The sequence below is a fragment of the Palaemon carinicauda genome, chromosome 16, assembly GCF_036898095.1.
Source record: "Palaemon carinicauda isolate YSFRI2023 chromosome 16, ASM3689809v2, whole genome shotgun sequence".
NCBI lineage: Eukaryota > Metazoa > Arthropoda > Malacostraca > Decapoda > Palaemonidae > Palaemon > Palaemon carinicauda.
In genome coordinates this window covers 104,200,889-104,220,888 of record NC_090740.1, presented here as the reverse complement: position 1 = coordinate 104,220,888, position 20,000 = coordinate 104,200,889, and the positions used below count along the sequence as shown (strand labels likewise).

At 42.0% G+C, this 20,000-nt stretch overlaps 1 pseudogene; it reads right to left on the bottom strand.

The window, feature by feature from the left end:
- Nucleotides 1–20,000, bottom strand: part of LOC137655462 (uncharacterized) — a 64,179-nt pseudogene that overhangs the window by 327 nt on the left and 43,852 nt on the right.

Here is a 20,000-nt window from a genome sequence, read left to right as displayed (position 1 = left end):
CAAATATTTTTTTGGGCTCAAGCCATGTCGTCGTGATGGAAGTTCCTTAAAGTAGCTTCCTAAGGGATAAAATTACTACAGTGATATTCCCAGAGAATTTTACCTTTAGGTATCCAGAATTCTAACTCCTGGCGTTAATATCCTTAAAATTTCTCCAAAGGATATCGCATAATATCAGCGGATGCATTCTTGACATGCCTCTATAGCAATCTGCACCCCAAACAGCGTTTTGGCTACGAGGAGGATGTGGCAAAAGGGAGCCGTCCAAAGGCTCTTCCCGCTCTCGTAATACTATTGGGAATACAACAGCGCCATTCCCACGACGGCGGAAATTCCTTTTTTTGTAGCCATCTCACTCGGTGATATTTCCTGGTGATCTGACTTTTCAATCGTTTTACAGGATTATTATTATGCTTTCTCCATCTTCTTCCGCCTCTGAAAAGTTGAGTATCAGGTCTTTACTATGAGTATATTTTAGCTCCTGTTTCACAATGAAATTAGAGTATTTTATTGTGTTTATGAGCTAGGCTACTTACTGGAGGTGCCATGGCGCCGTCGTTCGTTTGGCATATGTTATTTAGATAGCAGAACGACTTTCAGTTTTTAATAGCTTTATTTAGTTACAGTGAACCCTCGCTACTTCGCGGTTCGACCATCGCGGATTCACCACTTCACGGGTGTTTTTCATAACCCATATATATATACATAATGCAGATTTTCCGGAAATTTCGAAGATTACGTGATATCTGAAGACCCCAAATACAATATTTCGTTACCTGTAATTCCATTAATACTGTAATTAGTAATATCTGCTCCCACTGATTGTTCATTGCATTATGACATATAATTCAGCACAGAAAGAAATAAAACATGAAAAGAGAATGTGATTGTAGGATAATTCAGTACTGTATACAGTACGTAGTAAAATTAAATCGAACATGAAACGCAAATCAGATGCAGTCATACCATATTAGAATGGTGTAAAGCTTCTGATGGCTACTACTGTACTACAAATGTAATGGATGTGCTTCTTTTCTATGAATCTTTTGTAAGTATATGAACGTAGTACTGCATCCAATAATATTCTTTGTTGCAAAAATCACATTTCGAATAAGCGAACGAAAGAGAGAGAGAGAGAGAGAGAGAGAGAGAGAGAGAGAGAGGAGAGAGAGGAGAGAGAGAGAGAGAGAGAGAGAGAGAGAGAGAGATACACATCCTACAACAAAAGCGTAAAATAGCATACGTAAAGCTGTATATTATTATTGTTATTATTACTAGCATTATTATTATTGTTGTTGTTATTAAGATTATTATTGTTATTATAATTATTATTATTATTATTATTATTATTATTATTATTATTATTATTATTATTATTATTATTATTATTACAGTATCATTATTTATTATTATTATTATTATTACTGTACAGTATACACAGGATATCTTGTACTTTGAATTGGTAACCTACGTAGCATATAAGACGGGTTGTGATTGGTTCAAGCGCTGATAGATGACGAATCAGAACTCAAGTTTTGTTATCTAGCCTGTGATTGGTGTTTTTCCCGCATCTCCAACCCGCAGCATCTAGGTTTTCGCGGCCACTTTCTCTGTCGCCGTATCGCTGTGTAGACGTTGTTAAGTTTATGAACTTTAATCTGTGCTGTGCTTGACTGTTTTAAGTTGAACTTTTTGTTGAACTTTCTGTTAAACTCTACTGTACAATGCCTCCCAAGCGTTCTACTTCTACTAAGGATGGTAGTGAGCCTAAACACCACCGAAGGATGATGACGATTGCTGAGAAGGTGACGCTTCTCGATATGTTAAAAGACCTTGAAGACCTGACGAAATCGGCCAGTGAAGAAGACAGTGAAACACAGGAAGAGATCCAAGAAATTGTCGAAGAAACGGGCTTACCATTAGAACGGCTTGCCAAGCTCTGCAAGCTTGCGAAAGAGGTGAAAGAAATGTCGCAAGAGTGGGACGAGGATATGGTTCGTTCTATGCAATTGTGCAACAAGATCGATGAACACATGACTCCCTACAGGATGCTCTTCGAGCAAAAAAATAGGCAGCGACAGCAACTTCCAATCACAATGCCCTCGGAAAAAATTGAAGAAATTTTCCAGGAAGAAGTTGAAAAGGTGTCCCAGGAAAAGACACCTCCGTCTGAAGAGACGTAAAATACTATCATTGGCTGCACAGTAAAAGACATCATCAGCTTCATCATCATCATTTCTACTGTGCAGCAAATTCATTGCCATCATCATTCAAGTTTTTCTTGAACTTCTTCCGTGGTGAGTACAGTAACAATCTTTATTTTCTACTTTAATATTATAACATTTTAATATTTGTGCCTGTTTTAGTTTAGTACTGTATGCATTAAGTTAAAGGGAAGGTTTTAAAAGTCTGAAGAGTATACATGTTGTAATCTATCATATTTTTTTGTTTAAAATTTACATTTACGTACGTAAAACAATCTCTCTCTCTCTCTCTCTCTCTCTCTCTCTCTCTCTCTCTCTCTCTCTCTCTCTCTCTCTCTCTCTCTCTCTCTCTCTCTCTCTCGTAAATTGTTTTCCTGCTTTGCTACGTACAATATGTACTGTATGATTTTATATACTGTAGAAAAGGTAAATAATTTTTGTAATACTATAACATATTTTCTAAAAGCTTTTACTGTAAATATCATTATTTATCACTGTTGTGAATTTCACCAGTTTATTAAATCTGCCCGATGTACTGGGCGGATCGCAAGGCTTTGAAGAGGCAAGATTCCCAAAACCTTCCAGGAGTTAACTAAAAAACGGCGATAAAATTTACAATTTTATTATAAAAATAAACTCTGATAAAGGACAAACAACATCCTTAAGCATTCACAAGACTTGATGAAAAACAAGGCTGACTCTTGGTAATGTAACACGTGATCTTCAAGCACCAAGTCCACACCAGACTCATTAACAAACTGAAAATACTGACAATTCGAATTCAATATACAACGAATCACACACCAAATATCCCTATTCTTAGTTAACTCAGGATTCAGATCCCCAATCACAAGGATCTCTACATTAAACTGCGATATAAAAACTACATGTCTTGCACACAAACTTATACTACAACCAACCTGGTACACGAGGTAGAGAGAAGAGAACAACTTAATAAATGACTTATCTTTAGGGGGACGATGAAGCAAAGAGGCCGAGTGAGGGTCGGCAGCTTCGAAGAAAAGTTCATTTTCCCCGCGTTAACTAAAGTTTCCTTAGCAAAGTGGAGGGAAATCTTAGTTTATTTCTTTGCAAGGGGTTTGACAATGCCTTTTCATTTACTACAGGATCGAAAAACAGTTAAGGCTTTTCTTTAAATACAAGGGAAGGCTTAAGGCTTCGGCTGAGGGCCATAATTTGTCCATATCCAAGGACTTGGAAAGTCATTGACACTAAACACATACATAAGACATTTTTGTCATGTTGCCTCAATTATAAGTTAGATTCATCATTGATATATCATAAACAGACAATTTCCACAACACTCGTTTCTTCCCCACCAGGTGGTTAAGATTTAAGTTCCCATACAGTCGTGTACTAAACCTCAAGTCTTTCGCCCGCGAGATCCCCCAGCCTTCCCTCATTTGACGAAACGTTCTGATGTCAAATGGCGGTATTTTCGAATGGCCATTTCGAAAATTCCCGACAATCACTTTCATCATGCGCGTTAAATGCCTTCTTTGTTCAGAGCGTGGTTGTTTACTGAGCGTACTTTATCATGCCGTCGTTTCAGACGGCGTCATAAAGAAAAACATTTCATTTGGAAGTCCTAAGAAAAATTAAGTAAAACATTAGTAATAACAATATCAACATGCTGTACTGAATAATCAATATAATCGATGCAAAAACTAACCTATACACAGATGTGTAAATACCATTGTTTCTTCATTATGATCAGAGAAACGTAAACAAAACATTAGATGCCTTTTTTTATCGTGCTTTTTGGCGTGTTTAGGAAACGCATGATATAAAATCGCCTTTAATATTTGTGCCTGTTTTAGTTTAGGGTACTGTAGTATATGCATTAAGTGTTCTGTACATTAAAGGGTAGTTTGTTAACATTACTACGTAAAAGGGAAGGTTTTAAAAGTCTGAATATACATGTTAAATAAATAGGTAAATATGGTGTCACTACTTCGCGGATTTTCACCTATCGCGGCCAGGTCTGGAACCTATCTACCGCGATAAACGAGGGTTCACTGTATTTTAATTGTTTAGCTATTTAGTCAATTATTCTTGTAAAGTTTCGATAATGTGCATAATTTTTGTTTCCCCCTTTTCTCTGTCAATCGTATAGTTAGAGTTTTGGTGATTTAGGTAACCGAGATCTCGTTTAGCCTCGGTAACCTTACCTAGACGTTTTACTTATACGTTCAGGCTTTCCCTGGTTACCCTCGTGTATTGTTTTCATTCAGTGGAGACTGATACCTTCTAGAATGTTATGAAACATTACACGTCTCTTCGGAGACTTAAGGGTAATCTCTTTGCCTCTGAGTGGAACCGCAGGCTACAGCCCTAATACCCGTGCCTTGAAATTTATTCAGACATGGCTAACTTAAGGTTTGTCCTGCCTCTCCCCTTAACCTTTGGTTGTGGTATACCATCAGGTTTTGGGATTTAGTCAGAACCTCAGAGTATTTGGTCTTATGTCGGCGCCCTGCCGGCAGGGCGAATGGGTTGTAGGATACCATTATTCCCCTGCCGGCCAGGTGGCCGGTAATGGAGGTTAGCCCTCATTAGCCCCACTTGAAGTTATAGTAGGATACCATTTTCTCCTTGCAACTAAAAGACTAGTCCTATGCCACAGTTCTCTGGGCTGAAGAGTAATTTTCTTTAGCCTAGGATACGTGGCATTGGAACTCTGTTTCTTCTTTGTTGAGAGGAGGCGGCAGTGCCGCCATCCCCTTAACTGTGTCGGCAATCTCTGGGATGGAGAACTGAGTCCCTCCTGTTCCCTGGGATTCTGCTGATACTGAAACAGAGTTTCTTTTACAGGTGGTAGGACTGACAGTTTTTGCCAGTTCCTTTCACACCCGTTACAGGACCATGTTCCCTACCCCTCTGTCCACTTTTTATGGCTGAGCCATTGTCTTTCTTTAGGCCGGCATCTTCAAACTTTACCTTTGTTGGTAGGTTGCCGGAGCCAGCCAGACTCCCTCTCTAGTCATGTCTTTGGCTGACGGCAGAGCATAATGCCGCCAACCACATCATCTGTCGGCAATTGCCGGTCTAGCTGGCAACTGCCGGCCCAGCTGGCAGCCAAGATGGCTGCTGGCGACCATGATGGTCGTGAGACGGAAGTCCTTTCTGTTGTTCCCTTGGTTCTTCAGTCCTCCCTTGGACAGCTGCTACAGGTCCTGTTGCTGGGGTACTGCCGGCCAGGCCGGCAGAGATAGTGCTGACCCAGTTGGCAGCCTGCCGACTGTACTGGTACTGCTGGACTCGCCGGCCGGCAGTGTATCGGCGGTACCTTGTTGGCAATAGTACTGTAGCTGCACGGAAGCCTAAATGGTACATTCTCCCTTTCTATTAGAGCCTTCTTTCTGGAAAAAGGCAGTCAAATTAGACTTTTACATCCTTAATTACTGTATACATTCACAGTAAGGAGTAGCCTTTTTTCCATGCTATCTCTCTCTCTCTCTCTAGCTAGCATGACGGGTATGCCGGCAAGACCTAGCTATGCCGGCTACATGCTGGCTGAACTACTGTATATTTCATACAGGTAGCCAGTATATCTGCATTATAGAATATACTGCAGATAGTAAACTACTATATAGTTTATACTAGTAGTTATTTCCAATATATTTTGGATATCCAACACAGGCATTTGCTGAGCCCAATCCTATATTGAATGAATATGATTTCTTCAATATCCTGATTAGAAATAAGTATTAGGATTACCCTACAATATTAAACACTTCAAGGCAGGAGTAGTACACTCCTAACCCTTAAAGGGTAGAGCCTTTTCCTTGAGTCTCCCTGATCAGGAAACTCTATATTTTAATATTTTAGGAAGACTATAGCAAATAGGCTGAGTAGGATATACATATATATGTCTTTATTTTCCTAGTCCACTTGGGTTCATGCTAAATGGACCATACAGTCATATGCTACTATGAAGGCTGCATAATGACTAGACTACAATACATGATGTATAGTAGCCAGTAAATTGCAATATAGACTTACTGCAATAAGAAAATTACAGTACCATGATACAGTAGTATTTTCTGACATACCTTGGGTACCCTTGTACGAGCATTCCGCTGGTACCATTCATATATTGAATGAATAGTTTTCTTCAATATTCTGATCGAGAATCAGTCATCCCCCTGACGACCAGAAAACCTTTGGGATTAAGGGCAAGAAATGCCCCAAGGTAGAAGAGGAAATTGTTGCGTCGGAATTTCCTCCGCCTGTGCCGGCTTTAGAGCCATCGATGACGATATCTTCGTGTGGTACAATTATGTATCCAACTGAAGAATCAAATAGAGAGCTTTTGTAGACAAAACGAAAAGCAGGAAGTAAAACGCAGGAAGTAAAACAGATCCTCGTAAAGTTTCTCTTGTCGCTTCCCAGTGGTCAGTCAAACGACCTATGAATCAAGTCCTACCAACATGCTCCATAACCAATCCCTGGAGGTTCGCGGAGCAGATGGCAATCTCTACATATCAGAGAAAATAGGTGCTGTTCCTTTTGACAAAATTCAATTTTGGCCAAGCTTTAATGCTTTCCCTAATTGTTGGGTTCAACTGAAGTACAAAACAAAGTCAAGAAAAGGAACGGAACCAAAGGAGGTCTTGATTCTCGACCATGATAAGGCACAGACTATCCTTTCAGGAAGTCTAAGAAAGGTGGGTTATTCAGAGTCGAACGTATTCTCACTGAATAACGGACACCCTTCCTTTCTTGTTCCCACTTCACTCTCATTCCCCTTTATGGGGATGGCATTTACTTCTGTAGCCAAAGCGGTAGAGGCGGGTAAGCCATGTCCCACACCCGATGAGTGCAAGCCTTTGTCACCAGCTTTTCCAGGACAGGAAAAGGACTGGAAGGAAGTCCATTTGACATTTTCAGTAGGAAAATTAGACAAGGACATCGCAAGTCGACAATTCAAGGTATGTGTCCCTAAATTGTCTTAGTTGCTTTTTTGTAATGAAGAGGAGTCAAAGGAGAGACTTGTGACATCCCTTTCTCTACAAAACTACATGGAGTTGTGTTCAATCTACTAGAGTACCCCAGAAATACTCATGTTCATAGCCAAAATGCACATGGCTATCCTGGTGAAGGATCTTTACACCTTTATGAAGGCTAGGAGAGCATATAGAGAGTCTATGTTCGCTGATGCAACAGTAATACACGAAACAAGGAAGTTAATATCTTCCAACATCTGGGGAAAAGACATCTTCCCACACTAAGTCAATAAGGAAGTAATTAAGAACGCCACCATGGAGAACATAGGTCTTCTCCAAAAATGGGGCATTCCCTCAAAGAGAGAATCTTCTGTGGTTGTGGGTCCCCAACCTAAAAAGAAAATTAGAAATGCTGAAAATATCCGGGCTGCTCAACAACATCCCACTATTCCAGTGACCACGATGCTACTGGCAGATGGTCAAAAGTCAAAGCCTACTGACTACTCGAAGCATAAAGACGCTTTGGCTAGGAGGAACTTTCCCTCAGGATCGCAGGACCTTCGATCCTTCGGTCCAAAGCCTTGTAACGGGCCGAGAGAGGAGTTGTGAAATCAAAGGCAGATTGGAAACGACTAAGTTATATTGTTGTGGAACACACTCCTTATATACAAAACCTCAAGGCAACAGGACATGACAAGTTCAGAAGACAGACAAAATCACAGAGGAAAAACCAGACTTGAATTTTCATGTTCGTTTTAGTGCAAGGGAAGAGCGAAGATACAACCATAATATATACAAAAGGAATTATGTACAATTGTGTGAAACACGGTTGGTACATGGCTCCCCCCCTAAAAATTACATACTGTACATGTTAAATAGGACGCCCTGATCTAGAGAGGCGAACTGTAGGCGGGTCATCTGGCAGAAGATAAGCAGGTTTTAGACGATCAATGGAGACCCAGTCTTTTTTGCCTGAATGTTTAGGAGGAATGCTTTCGGACTGCGTCGGATCACAAGGTAAGGTCCCGTGTAAGGGGGCGTTAACGGTGGCTTGCTGGTGTCGTTGCGCAGGAAGACGTGCGTTGCAGAGTGCAAGTCCGTTGGTATGTGATGCTTCGCTGGGGGCTTGTAAGTCTGGCGGCACAGAGTAAATTTTCCCACGACGTGATGTATGCGCTGGAGATCGTCGGAGGAGGTTGTAGAAGGAAAAAACTCGGCAGGGACGACCAACGGGTCGCCATACACCATTTCGGCTGCCGAGACGTCGAGGGCGTCTTTAGGAGTGGTCCTTAGTCCAAGGAGGACCTAGGGAAGCTGAGTAAACCAGTTGCAATCCTTGCAGCGGGACATCAAAGCTGCTTTGAGGGTGCGATGAAAACGTTCAACCATTCCATTGGAAGCGGGTTGTAGGCCGTTGTGTGATGTAGGGTGATGCCCAGGAGATTCGCTAATGACGTCCATAATTGAGAGGTGAAAGTGGTTCCCCTGTCAGAAGTAATATGCTCAGGGATACCGAATCTTGAAATCCATCCAGAGAGTAAGGCAGATGTACATGAGGCGGACGTTGCAGTTTCCATGGGAATGGCTTCAGGCCAACGAGTGGAGCAGTCGATGACGGTAAACAGGTAACGATGTCCTTGTGAAGTGGGTAGGGGGCCTACAACGTCGTCGTGAATGTGTGCGAAACGACGCTGAGGTTGAGGAAAGGTGCCCACTCCTGAATCCGTGTGTCGATGTACTTTGAAAGTTTGGCAAGAAGTACAGGCACGGACCCAATCCTTAGCATCCTTAGAAATGCCGTGCCAAATGAACTTTGCCTTCAGCAGCTGTGCAGTAGAACGGCACGAGGGATGTGAAAGGCCATGGATGAAATCAAACACCTGTCGGCGCATGGGAGCAGGAATCCAATATCGCGGTCTACTAGTACTGACGTCACAGAGGAGGGTGGTGTTGGAGTTTTCGAGGGGAAAATCCTCCCAACGGAGGGACGTGCAGGATGTCCTACAAGCTTGATACTCTGGATCCTGTCGTTGGGCTTCAGCCAGGGCGTTGTAATCCAATCCCAGTTGAACGGCAGCCAACGTGTTTCTTGACAGGGCATCTGCAACGGGATTCATTTTCCCAGGGACGTATTGGAGGGTGCAATTGTATTCAGCCACAGCGGAGAGATGTCGGCGTTGACGGGCGGACCAGGCGTCAGACTGTCGAGTGAAGGCGTGCACCAGAGGCATGTGGTCTGTGCGAATGACGAATGGCGTACCTTCTAAGAAATGGCGAAAGTGACGGACAGCCAGGTGCACCGCCAGCAATTCTCGATCGAAGGTAGAATAACCCGATTCTGCCTTGGACAGTTTTCTGCTGAAGAAGGCCAATGGGCGGGGCGAGCTTTTGACCACCTGCTCGAGTACTGCACCAATAGCGACGTCGCTGGCATCGGTGGAGAGAAGGAGAGGGGCGTGTGGGATAGGAAAAGTGAGAGCCGCAGCAGTTGATAGAGCCTTCTTTGCATTGCAGAAGGCCGCTTCTTGAAGGGGACCCCACTTCAAGTCCTTTGGCTTGCCCTTGAGGGAGGCGTAGAGGGGAGCAAGAGTGGCGGCAATGGCTGGCAGAAAGCGGTGATAATAGTTGATCATGCCCAAGAATTCCTGCAGAGCTTTGTCGGTCGAGGGCGTGGGAAAATTCTGAATGGCTGCTACCTTCTCAGGGAGGGGATGGACTCCTTCAGGAGTGATACGGTGCCCTAAGAACGACACTTCGTTGGCGCCAAAGGTACACTTGTCGTACCGGACTACAAGGCCGTTTTGTTGCAGGCGGTCGAGCACGATGCGCAGGTGACGGAGGTGTTCCTCTTTTGAGGAGGAGAACACAAGTATGTCGTCCACATAACATACACAGAAAGGGAGGTCCCCTAAGATGCCATCCATGAGACGTTGAAACGTTGCCCCAGCATTACGAAAGCCAAAACAGGAGTAATTGAAGGTGTATGTGCCAAACGGAGTGGTGATGGCGGTCTTGGGGATGTCTTCTGGGTTCATAGGCACCTGATAATACCCCTTCAGGAGGTCGAGCGTAGAGAAAACCTTTGCTTTGTGCAGGTAGGAGGTTACATCGGCAATGTTTCGGAGGGGGTAGTGATCCGGTTCTGTTTGCATGTTGAGGCGCCTGTAATCCCCGCACGGACGGAGGGAGCCGTCTTTCTTCAGAACGATGTGTAAGGGTGACGACCATGGGCTGGAGGCCTTTTGGCAAAGGCCCATTTTCTCCATTTCGGCGAACGTCTGTTTGGCGGCTGAATTTTGCGAAGACTGGGGGTCCCGTCGTCTTGATATGGTGATAAATACCGTGCTTAGCAGGAACCGTGGGCGTTTGGCGAAGTTCTGGACGGGAAACTTCCGGGTACGACGTGAGGAGGTGGGCGTAGGCATCCGTGGGTGCGCTGATGTGGAGAGCGAGGTTAGAGGGGGCGGGTTGAAGAGGTGTCGACAAGTACGAGTCCGCGTTGACCAATCGTCGGTGGGCGACATCGACCAGAAGGTGGAAATGAGAGAGGAAATCCGCACCGAGGATTGGCATTGTGACGTCAGCAACGAGAAACTTCTAATTGAATTTACCGTTTCCGAACGATAATGTGAGGCTTTCGTAACCGTAGGTGGGTATCGCAGATCCGTTGGCAGCTACCAAGCGGACGTCGGCAGATGTAGACAGACTACGTCGTGCCTTGAAGAGTTTCCTTGGCAAAAGAGAACGACAAGCACCCGTGTCTACCAAAAATCGCCCGCCCGTTCCTGCATCCTGTAAAAAGAAAAGATTAGAAACATGGGAGGCCACCGCCACAAGCGATGGCCTACTTACACGTTTTTTGGCCACTGACAGTCTTTGGCACATTTCTTTGCGGTTGCCCCGAATCTGAAGTGGTAGTAGCAAAACTGCGGTGGATGGGAGGTAGTAAGTGGCTGTAGAAGTCGTTCGTTGGGGCGCGAGCGATTGGTGGGTGGTGGGCGGCTTTATCACCGCTTTGGCACGTCACGGGGTAGGCGTGTATGTCCTACGGCATTCATGTCAGCTTCGGTGTACGTTGAATAGGCATCCTCGTCGTCAGGGGTCGAGGCGTTGATGGAGGTCTTGAAGTGGCTGTCCATAAGGGCGTCGGCTTTGGTCATCAAGTCCTTTATGGGTAAACTATCGACATCGGGTATGGCAGCGCGCACAGGTTCAGGTAAACGGCGTATCCAAAGGGCACGGAGTAGGTTTACCTCACGAGGAGAGCCGTCTGCGGCAGGTTGAAGGCGAGCGATACTGGTCATTTCATTGAGGGCAAGCGAAGCCCTTTGATCCCCCAACAGTTGTTGCGAGAGCTGAAAAAGCTTCGCTATACGGGCGGCTGGCGACGGCGAGTACTGTTGCAGAAGGTATGATTTGAGGTCGTCATACGCTATTGGGGTGTCTCCTTGTTCACTAAGCCAGTCGGATATTTCTGGGAAGGTGTCCTCGGGTATCGCCGCGAGAACATAATCCGCTTTGGTGGTTGAGCGAGTCACGCCCCTGATACGAAACTGGACTTCTGCGCGCTGAAACCAAGCAAACGCCTCTCCGCTGGCAAACGATGAAAGTTTGAATGGAGAGGCCGTAGCGCCAACTGCCGTAGAGTCCGTCATAGTACCAACGATGGAGTGGCGAGGGGGTGGGGGTGGAAGGCGGTGGAAGCGAGTCGACTTCCGGGGTCACCAATGTGACGGGCCGAGAGAGGAGTTGTGAAATCAAAGGCAGATTGGAAACGACTGAGTTATATTGTTGTAGAACACTCTCCTTATATACAAAACCTCAAGGCAACAGGACATGACAAGTTCACAAGACAGACAAAATCACAGAGGAAAAACCAGACTTGAATTTTCATGTTCGTTTTAGTGTGTGAAACACGGTTGGTACAGCCTATTCAAGATGAGCCATTGATGGGAAACAGAAATGTCCCTACCATCATTTCCTTACCTTCTACTACAGTTCAAAACCCTCCTGGAGGAGTATACCTGAGAGCTATAAAGCATACAGGTGGTAAGAAAACTTTAGCTTATCAAGTTCTGGGGAAGGCTGCTTCGTGTTCACAAGAAGGACTCAAGATATCAATGAGCCATTCTGAACTTGTCGCCACTCAACAAGTTCATAAAAAAATGTTAATCCTTCTGAACATATGGACCTTGTTCCAATTAAGGGTGTTCGTAGTCTTGCCAGACCTGAAAGGTGTCCTTCGGAACCTTCCAGTCAACCACCCCCATTCCTCCTATCTAGAATTCATGTTACAGGGAGTAAGATTCATCCTAAGGAAGAAAAGTGTCGGACTCACAGTTCCAAGTATCTTCAAAGGATTGATGAACTTAGTCACGTCAAATTCAAGCCTAGAAATAGTTCAGGTATTAATATACCTGATCAAGAGGCTAGAGTGGGCAACACCCGAAGTGTCCGGCCGATGTGCTTTTAAGAGATGACCCGGTTCCTGGAACATCACGGATGAAAGATAGGCTTCTAGAAATCTCAACTTTTTCCAGCTTAGGGGTTTCAATGTTTAAAAAACCATCGAAGCCCTCAATCACATCAACTCTCCTCTCCTTTGGAAATATTAAAGGAGCTCGGGAGGTCTGTCAAGAGACTCAGGTATTCAGTCAGAATACCAAAACGCCAACAGGGAAAAGCGCTAAACTTTCCCTAGTTCGCTATTGTGACACACCTGGTCCTAAGGGCACACCGGAAAGATGCGTTAAGAGCTTTGAGAAAACACGCATCAAACGCTTGAAGAGATAAAAAAAGACTGAGATCGGTCCCTCGTTAATCGCTTCTTTAACAGAAATTAGAGCACGAAAGTCCCAAGACTCTGCTGGTCCTTTCATGGGTGGGGAAGCCCCCTCCACACAGATCAGGCTCCCTACGACTGATCTGGGACACAGAAGCGATAATAAGACGTCACATTCGAACGTCTCATTCATTCTTGGTGAAGTTATCCATCTCTCTCTTAAAGGGACGGCACCTACCAGCTGTTCATTTACAACTGATCCACGATGTGACGCTTGGAATGGTCCATGGGCGCAGACATATTCCCTCCCAGATGGAAACAAGTCCCAGAACTGCAATTCAACCTCTTCATCACGAGCGTCTTCAAGAAACTACCTCGCTATATAGCCCCATACGAGGATTCTCTAGTGGGGCTGATAGACTAGATGAGGCTGGTCCTAGCTCTGACCCTAGGCATATTTCCGAATATTCAGAAATTAACTGCCTTCGTTTTATAACAGAGAACCCAAACCCTTCATTTAATAATTTTCTCGCTCTACCGGTTAGAAAAAGGTTTGGGATCTCAAAAAACAATATACAATTCTTAGAAGAATACAAGGCCAAGTCAACTAGAAGACAATATGAGTCATCCTGGAAAAAGTGGGTTGCGTTTGTCAAAGCAAAAGGACCGAAAGAAATTTCAATGAATTTATGTCTGTCCTTCCTTGTGCACCTTCATAGCCAAGGTCTGGCGGCCAATACGATAAATACGTGCAAGTCAGCCTTGACTAGGCCTCTCCTGTATGCCTTTCAAGTGGATCTGGCGAATGATATCTGCAATAAGATTCCAAAGGCATGTGCTAGGCTTAACCCCGCGGTACCACCAAAGCCCATCTCTTGGTCTTTGGACAAGGTCTTAAATTATACCTCATCTGTGAACAATGAAGATAGTTCTCTTAAGGATTTAACCCAAAAGGTTATTTTTCTGTTTGCTATCGCCTCCGGGGCTAAAGTTAGTGAAATAGTGGCCCTATCCAGAGATGAGGGTCAACTTCAGATCAAGGAAGTGGGAAAACTTAATCTATTTCCTGATCCATCCTTTCTCGCTAAAAATGAGCTACCCACTAAGAGGTGGGGTCCCTGGAGAATCTGCCCTCTGAAGGAAGATGTCTCTCTATGTCCTGAAGAGTGTCTAAAGGTCTATCTTCGTAGAACCTCAGACTTCAGGGGAGAACAGCTCTTTAAAGGAGAAACTTCTGGATCAAATCTATCCCTAAAACAACTAAGGGCGAAGCTCAACTAATTTATTCGTAAAACGGCTCCGGACAGTACTCCCGCAGGTCATGATCCGAGAAAGATTTCTTCATCACTGAACTTCTTTCAGTATATGGACTTTGAGCTCCATCATTCATACACTGGATGGAAATCATCCAGAGTGTTTTACAAACACTCTGCAAAACAAGTGCATGAACTGAAACACTTCGTAGTGGCGGCAGGTAGTGTATTAAAACTTGCCCCCTAATTACTGTAGTAAACAGTTTTTGGTTTGAGACCTCACATGTCCTCGTACATATAATGAATGAGAATCATCCAGAGTGTTCTACATACACTATGCTCGGCAAATCCATGATCTGAAGCAATATGTGGTGACACCAGGTAGAATATTTAACCTTCCGTCTTATTCTACGATGAACAGCTATTTGACTGGGGCTGTCAATTAAAGGGAGAAGAGGTCACCCTTCTTAGGTGTGACTTCTTTTAATTAAGTGTTATCATAACACTGGCTCTGTTCAAAATTCCAGGTTTGGAATTATACAGATAGCACTAGTGCCAGTGTACGAAGTACACACTGCAGATAGAAGTAACCAGTACAGCAATTATGAAGAGAAATTGTTTTATAATTTTCTTCAGTCTGAGAGTGGCACTTATCATTCTTCCTTCATGAAGGAAATACAGTCTTTTTACTTGTTACAAGTATAATCCCATTGTCATACTACATTCGTTTTACTGAACATCTTTCAGTCATTTATTAGTAATAAATGTCTATTAGAATGTAGTGCGTCCACCTTCGCCAGACAATTGTATGTATACATGCCAGAGTTCTTCAACTTACCAAAGTAAGTATCCTTCATGTATTTGTATCCATCAAATAATAGATATAAGAGACACTGATGTTATTTTAGCAAATATACAACTATGAGACTATTTGTATATTCAGTGTATACTTATGTTTGGTCATACTATGTATGTTAACCTCATGATCCCTTTTCTAATGTCTAGAATGACTCTTCCCTGTAGGATGCAGGAAGCACTAACATTGGTTATGATTAGTGATGGTAACGAATAACGGTAACGTCCCTTGTCTCATGTGGTCCCCATGACTATAGAAAAGGTTGCTGTAAGGTTAAGGCACTGATTAAAAATCCACAAATACACTAATGCTCTGGTATGCTTCCATCACGACGACGTGGCTTGAGCCCAAAAAACGGATTTTGAGCGAAGCGAAAAATCTATTTTTGGGTGAGATGCCCATGTCGTCCTGATGGCCCCGCCCATCTCTTCTAAAAGAAAAGATCTTCACAGTATCCCTCCCGTGGTACTGTATCTGTAACACCACGCTCAATGCTACAAGGAATGTCCGCCGTCGTGGGAATGGCGCTGTTGTATTCCCAATAGTATTACGAGAGCGGGGAGAGCCTTTGGACGGCTCCCTTTTGCCACATCCTCCTCGAAGCCGAAACGCTGTTTGGGGTGCAGATTGCTATGGAGGCGTGTCAAGAATGTATCCGCTGATATTATGCGATATCCTTTGGAGAAATTTTAAGGATATTCACGCCAGGAGTTAGAATTCTGGATACCTAAAGGTAAAATTCTCTGGCAATATCACTGTAGTATATATATCCCTTCGGAAGCTACTTTAAGAAACTTCCATCAGGACGACATGGCCATCTCACCCAAAACAAGATTTTTCACTCCGCTCAAAATCCGTTATTTTTTCCCTCCTCATCTACAATGAATTTCACTTCCATGGTGGAATATGACTGGGGAACCTCCTTCTGCATCACTGCTTTTTGATAAGTAGGTATCCACTGATTTATCACAGTCATCGTGATTATAAAATTCATCTGTGGAACAACAGTGATAGAATCATTCCAATTTTGCTCTTTTCAATTTCTCTACACTTGTTCCTGTAATCTTTTTAATTTCATTGCCATAATAAAGATTCAAGAGCTCCAATTATATCATCTGTTAGCTTGTTTTTATCCAGCGAGTAATTTCATCCTTTTCCCATTTACTACTTTCACATACGTAATCTTCAGCTTTTCTATAGCTTTACTAAACCGTTTACACATAGTTGATGCATTCAATTTTCCTAATATTCACTCCTATATCATAGTATGGTCCTTTGAAATCATTCTTTTCCTTTATTTTATCAAATGTAGTGCTATCTCCATCTGACAGCATTGTCTCATAACATAACTTTAATTCCCTTGATTGAGCCCACAATAGTATGGCTGCACTCCACTCCATACCTCCATTCTTCCCACTATAGTTCATGATGCAGTTGTGCTTTTGAGCTTCCGTTAGCTCTCTATATTCCCCATCATATATCGTTTTACTTTCTAGTTTTCTTTTATGAGAATTAAAGGTCTCTTCAACCCGTGTATGTTTCTCAATTGCAGCTCCAATTCCATAACCTTCATGGTTTTCCCCGAGGGCTGGATCATCTGTTTCATCCGATTCTAAAGTTTTGTCCTTTGAGGTTTATCGTGTGAATAGGTTCGCCGATATGTGTAAATCTGAATAACAGAACATATGCCTAGTCTTTTTGCCAATTGCCATCAAATGACAGACTCACTGGTAGCATACTATTTACCGGAGTAATTCTCAATTCATTTTCATATTATCTAAAAAATTCATTAGTGTTCATAGGAAAAGATTGTACTTTACCAATACCTATCTCAGTAACAGGACTTGAATACCTTTTGTATGTTTAGAAGGCAATGATCCCCAAACTCAAATACTCGCTTAATTTTATTTAATCCATTATACCCTAAACCTAACAACATTATTAGATAAATAAGCATGAATGTTGCTGCTGGAAATATTTACTCAAACACCTCTCATCATTGATAATGTTTTTACATTTGTTACTTTTCACAGATATTTCTGAATCAAGACATTTCTAGATTACTTATACTGCATTGCTATTTTCGAAGTACAATGGACAGCCCAGACGTTATATAACACTCACAAGATATCCATTGCTAATAATAGATTATCTAACAAAGGATATATTCACATTTTCATTCGTAAACAGAGATTTACGAATAACTGACGAAGGTAGAGAATAGGTTTTCAAATTTTTTTACTTGATGCATGATTTCTTTTAGCAGATTTTCCTCTTAAATGGGCTTCATTTCAGCAATGTTGGTCAAGGCATGTTTATGAAAATGTGAAACACGTGTAGAATTAATGAACACTTCAAATTCAATCAATAACAACAAAAAATACTTCTTGTCTTTCAAGAATACATTGAAAACTTTATCCACAAACATACGTGATTGTTTTGGTATGGAAAGCATCAGTGAACAAATGGTTTCTAGGCTACGAGTATCAGAAGACTTCACTGACAAACGCACTAGGGAAGCAAAGTCACGAGTAAAAGTAATGAAAACTACAACCCAAAATATGAGAAAATCTAAGATATTGTGATGCGCTCTGCTTTAACAGCTACATTTACAGACCACTTGGCACTTAAAAACCCGGGATATTTAAACTCGCACGTGTGTAAGCGCACCAATAACACCTACCAAATGATGTAATTTTACTTATATATTCTTATGAGGTAATCATCTCGATTTTGAATTTTGGACCATTATGTCCTTATTTTATTGGTCAATATATAAGAGAAACTAAATTATTTTTTTTAAGTGAAATAGTTACAGATTAGTGACTTATAAACAATTGATCGATCATTTTGGAGATGATACAATTCTCGCAGAGGTGAATGAATTAGCCAATGTTGTTGCTTTTATATCAAAGATATAAAAAACTTTTCAAGAATACTTTACTAGGTCTCAGTCCCATGATACATACATCATACATATACCAAGGCACTTCCCCTAATTTTGGGGGGTAGCTGTCATCAAACAAATGAAAAAAAAAGGGGACCTCTCCTCTCTACGTTCCTCACAGCCTGACAAGGGACCCAACCAAGTTCGGCTGGTGCTGCTAGGGTGCCACAGCCCACCCTCCCCGGTTATCAACCACAGATGAAGCTTCAAAACGCTATATCCCCTACTGCTGTTAAATCTGCGGTCATCGAAGGCACTAGAGGAAGCAGCAGGGCCCAATGGAACTGCGTCACAATCGTTCGCCATTTATTCCTATATCTAGCACGCTCTCTTGCCTCTCTCACATCTGTCCTCCTAAACCTTGGCCTTCCTCTTGTACTTCTCCCATCAACTCTTCCAATCATCCGCTTCTTTTGCAGATACACATTTTCAATTCTCTCAACATGGCCAAACCACCTCAACACATTCATATCGACTCGAGCTGCTGACTCATTTCTTACACCCGTTCTTACCCTCACTACTTTGTTCCTAGCCCTATCTACTCTAGAAATACCAGCCATACTCCTTATACACTTCAAACACATTCAATTTGTGTCTCTCCGCCACTTTCATTCCCCACAACTCTGATCCATATATCACAGTTGGTACAATCACTTTCTCATACAGAACTCTTTTTATACTCATACCCAACCCTCTATTTCTTACTACTCCCTTAACTACCCCCAACACTTTGCAACCTTCATTCACTCTCTGATGTACATCTGCTTCCATTCCACCATTTGCTGTAACAACAGACCCCAAGTACTTAGACTGATCCACCTCCTCAAGTAACTCTCCATTCAATATAACATTCAAACTCGCACCACCTTCCCTTCCCGTACATCCCACAACCTTACTCTTACCCACATTAACTCTCAGCTTCCTTCTCTCACACATCCCTTCCAAACTATGTCACTAATCAGCCAAGCTTCTCTTTCTCGTCTACAACCAGTACAGTATCATCCAAAAACAACAACTGATTTACCTCTCATTCATGGTCATTCTCATCTACCAGTTTCAATCCTCATCCAACGCACCCGAGCATTCACCTCTCTCACAACTCAATGCACATGAAAGTTGAACAACTACAGCTACATCACACATCCCTGTCTCAGCGCCACTCTCACCGGAAACCAATCGCTCACTTCATTTCCTATCCTAACACAGGCTTTGCTACCTTTGTAAAAACTTTTCACTGCTTGCAACAACCTTCCACCATCTCCATATAACCTCATCACATTCCACGTTGCTTCCCTATCAACTCTATCATACGTTTTCTCCAGATCCATAAACTCAATATACACATCCTTACCTTTTGCTAATATTTCTCGCATATCTGCCTAACCATAAAAATCTGATTCATACAACCTCTACCTCTTCTAAAACCACCCTGTATTTCTAAGATTGCATTTTCTGTTTTATCCTTAATCCTATTATATATATATATATATATATATATATATATATAATATACGTTGATGACAAAGCCATTCAGGAGACTAGCAGTGGACCTGATTGGACATTTGTTTGAAGTGTCGGATCAGGCAGTGTTAGGTTTTACTTTGATAAATGCAATGACATCAATCATGTTTTCACATCACATCTGAATGAGTGAGTAATTATAGAAAATAAAGGTAAAATAAAAGAAAAATATCAAAAGATTGGGAATATATATATATATATATATATATATATATTTATATATATATATATATGTATATATAATTTATATATATATATATATATATATATGTATACATATATATTTATATATATACCTATAAATATACATACACACACATATATATATATATATATATACATATATATATATATATATATATATACATATATATATATATATATATATACATATATATATATATATATATACATATATATATATATATATATATAAACATATATATATATATATTTATATATATTAT